General features: G+C 34.1%; 1 long non-coding RNA gene across 1 annotated transcript; it reads right to left on the bottom strand.

Moving 5' to 3' along the window:
* Positions 1-1,591: 1,591 nt before the first annotated feature.
* Positions 1,592-3,856, bottom strand: LOC135214551 (uncharacterized). The gene is made up of 2 exons (XR_010314395.1): positions 3,687-3,856; positions 1,592-2,827 (listed from the first exon to the last, which is right to left on the bottom strand). It is a non-coding gene; the product is annotated as an uncharacterized LOC135214551 (long non-coding RNA).
* Positions 3,857-4,183: the final 327 nt, after the last annotated feature.

The raw sequence follows: 4,183 nt of genomic DNA, 5'->3' as shown, positions 1-4,183 counted from the left end.
TAAAATAAGAATTCCATAAACTACTATTTAGCACTACTACCAACATCTAACTCTTCATTCCTAGAGTATATGGGCTGGCGTCGAGTCAATTCCTCGTACTACAGTTCAAAGAGTGGGAAGGCCTTCAGTAATAAAGTTTTATTAGCCTCCATCTACGAGCCTGCTAGATTTAGCAAAGTTTCCCTTTAAATCTTTGATTTACGCTGTGCCTTAATTATCAACATTAGACATCACTGCAAATTTTTGCGAATTATTTTGTGGCTTCAAATAAGCGATTTCCCAAATACGATCCATACCCGATGCTTTAAGATTTTATCGACGAAAATCAATTAGACACGGCCCTGAAATGCACAGGAATTATGTATTGCTTACTCATGTCATCAATTTTGACAACACTGTAGGAGCGATACACAACCTAGACCGCAATCTTAACCTAATAATGCCAACTAAAATATTCCATGACAAAACTTTTCTTCTAGTATGAAACTATAAAATCCTACCCTCTGGACACCTGTAACCTGTTTTGATCATCTATATTACGTGGAGGATATCGCAAATTATTATTAGTTTTAGTAAAAAGTAATGTTTTGTTTAAAGACAACTCCATGCGCAGTAGCGCATTCAGCATTTTACACATTTTTTAAGCAAATTTACTTTGAATTTTTAAAACTTACATACAAAGGGGTGCATGCCATCTTCACCGGGCGTTTGTTACGGTAATAGCTCATCCTATCCGTAAAAAATTTCGTAAATCGTTAGTTTCCTTGGGATTTCCTGCCATTATCTCCTGCTTGGAAGCATAGCTTATTTTTCCTAAATACCCTAGATACAGTGTTCCACTGTCTTTTCCTCAAATGATCCGTGCTGAGTTGACATGCCCGTTAATTGCTGCAGTCTTGGATTGTAATTAGGCAATTTAAAAGCGTTAACTTTGAATGCTTTAGTTTTTGCCTATAGAAAATAGTTTTTGCCTATAAGAAAAAAAGTTTTTGCCTGTAAGAAAAAAGTTTGTGCCTATAACAAAAAAGTTTCTGCCTATAAAAAAAAAATTCACCCTCTATCCAAACTTACATTTGCAGTGCAAATACACATTTACACTAACTGCATTATTATTCATCTAACCTCAGGTCACTTATCACCAAATATCCAACCCTGTCATCAAACTTTTCTCATTTCTAACCCAGTTACTTACCGCAGTTTTTTTTTTCCAACATATCCAAGATCTTGTCAGTTTCACACAAATGACCAACTGCTGAGACTTATGCCATACCAAATATTTTTACCCTAGCAGATGGGAGAACTGTATGAAACCATTCTTTTAACCTCTCAGCTATCAGAACCCATAACGCTACAGGATTGAAAATTTCAAACTTTATAAAAGTCAAGTCAATTTCCAGGATTTTTTTTTGAAATTTTCAAATTTAAAAATAAAGTCAAGGTCAAATTTCAAAGAATTTGGAAATTTTCAAAAATATAGTCAATGGTCAATTTGGAGGATGAAATTGTCAAAAATCAAATATAGTCAAGTCAATTTCAGGATGAAATTTCAAAATATAGTCAAGTCAATTTCAGGATGAAATTTCAAAATATAGAATGTCAATTTCCTTTATTTATTCGTTAACAATTTGATATACAGTACTAGTCAAAATTATAACTTAAGATACCTCTAAAAATTTCATATCCTTGAATCTTAAAAATAAAAAAATTTAACTGCTTATGTACCCTTTTTTGACAATCGGGGTCAATTTTATGTGGTTACCAACTTTGGTAATTACAGGATGGCGCGCACACTGGAATCTTTCTTAGTCTTAAATCTACGGTTACAGAATGACTTATTCTCAAAACCTGGTTTAACACACTTCAAAACTAAAATTAGGAAAGCCTCTGTTCTGTAACAGATGGAAAAATGAGTATTCCACGAACTAATCACACAATTGCTCCAAATCCTCGAGTCAGCTATTCTAAACCCCTCAGAGCAAGAAGGTCACCTTTAAGTCATGAAAAGCGACGGGAAAAACTTTGGGTAAAACTAAATTAAAAACAAACCTTAATACAAAGTAGAAAAATATGAAACGTTAACGGACACTGTTGCTCATTACGTTAAGCTTTTTTTATTTAAAATTACATAAAACATCGAACCTCCTTCAAATCTTCAAAATGCTAACAAATACCAAATATCTTAAAAGTTACAACCATGGATTTTAAGATTTTAATAGATTTCATGATCCAAAACTAAAAATGAAATTGGGTCTTTAAAAACCAGAAACACTAATCCAGAAGTAATCATTCTACAGTTTTTTTTATAAAGGTCAAACTGACCTAAACAGAGAACTTTGTTACATATGAAATTACTGTATTAGGGTGAGAAATGGCTAAAACCAGGGTGGATTAAGCTAATAAATTCAATAACCATAAAAACATACTATATGGCTTACTAATGCAAGTTAACTAATAAGACAGGAAGGAACTCTTACCAGTTTTATACAAACCATCACATTTATACAAACCATTGCATTTGTTCAAAGCATTAAGTGCAACACTAATCTACTGAAATTACTAGATTATCAGTTTAAGAAATTATTAGTAATAGCAAAGTTAAAACTCACGGTCATGTGGAAAAAAAAAAAAAACATCCAAGGACTCGCACAGTAGGCCAACACGCCTACTATGCAAGCCCTTAGGAGCGCCTCCACCCGATCAGGGGCACCGCCCCCGATGGGGTGGAGGAAAAGGAAATAATGGGATATTGAAGTAATGAAGAATCTTGGGATGGCAGCAGCTTCTTCTTTTTTCAACCCGTCTTCAATATTCATTGTACCATCATTCCCTGAAATGTTTAAAGGGCATTGGAAATATACTAAATTCAAAAAATATCTAATGCCATTTAAGTAACCAAGACAAAATTGTTTTAAAAGTAAATTTTCTAAAAATTTACATACTAACTCAAACCATTTTTGTTTTATTGTCCTTGTAAGGAAAAAGACTTCTCTTCATAATTAAACATACATTTGATTAAAAAAATAAATCTTTCTTAAAAGCCTAGCTAAAACTTTTATTCGAGCTAGATAGAACAACCACCATTGAAAAACTTTAGTTTTACTGATTTTTCTTACTGTAATAAACCAAACTCCAACACATGTCCTTGGCAAGATCTGATAAGAAAAAATATTTACCCTAAAAATAAATCATATTAATCCTAGGTTTTTATCAGTGTATTAGAGATACACGGACAGGTAAAGGCAAAACTTTCACGCAAATAGCACAAGCTTGTAAAAGCTCACAGCCAATAAACGAAATAGATACTTAACTTCAAGCATTCTGTAGGGACCACGTGAAGACAGCGAGACGTGAAAAGTAAAGAGTCTGTGTGGAACAAAAGACCGTGAAGGTCACTGAAACCAACCCATGGCGTCGAACTTAAGTGAAAAATAAATTTTAAAAATACTGGATTAATTTTGCAAGCTTACCCAAGAAATTTAAGCAGCGCTTCGTCTGCAATAAGCACATCAAAATATATAGTCATCGTCCAAGGAACAGATTCAAACAATTCGGGACAGGGAGTTCTAAGAAATGTACAGCCGCCTCAAAAATATACGAAGTTGACGTTAAATAAAACATAATGCACAAAACCTTAGAGGGGTACTCAACTATAATGTTAGCTCAAAATACAGTCAAGTAATTATTACCTTAATTTTTTTTCCAAATCTACGTTGGAGCAGATGAACTGAAATGGATAACTGCCGAACCACTAATCGTACTGACACGTCTACCTGCCAACTGTCTAAATGATGGAAGACTTTACATAAAACCGAAAATCAGCTTTCGATGACGTCACCAGACAAGTGCGCTGCTCAAAGGACCCTGGAACCGCATAAATTCAATAGTCGGTCGACACAAACTCGCGTAAAGGAAACTGGCGTCTTCATTTGAGTCGTTCCAAAAATAACCTTGCTTGAAGAATACCGATGCATAAGAAAAATTGTTTAAACAAAAATCTAACTTACCCGATAACAATTACTTTGTGGATTTCCATTATGGTCCATTAATGTTAATCTTGAAAAAAGTTCCTTAAGTCTGGATTTTAAGGAATCGATTCATAATTTCTGAGTGAAACTCTCTCTCTCTCTCTCTCTCTCTCTCTCTCTCTCTCTCTCTCTCTCTCTCTCTCTCTCTCTCTCTCAGC

Source organism: Macrobrachium nipponense, chromosome 46, assembly GCF_015104395.2.
Source record: "Macrobrachium nipponense isolate FS-2020 chromosome 46, ASM1510439v2, whole genome shotgun sequence".
NCBI lineage: Eukaryota > Metazoa > Arthropoda > Malacostraca > Decapoda > Palaemonidae > Macrobrachium > Macrobrachium nipponense.
The sequence above is the reverse complement of the archived record's forward strand: the minus strand, read 5'-3'. Positions and strand labels throughout refer to the sequence as shown.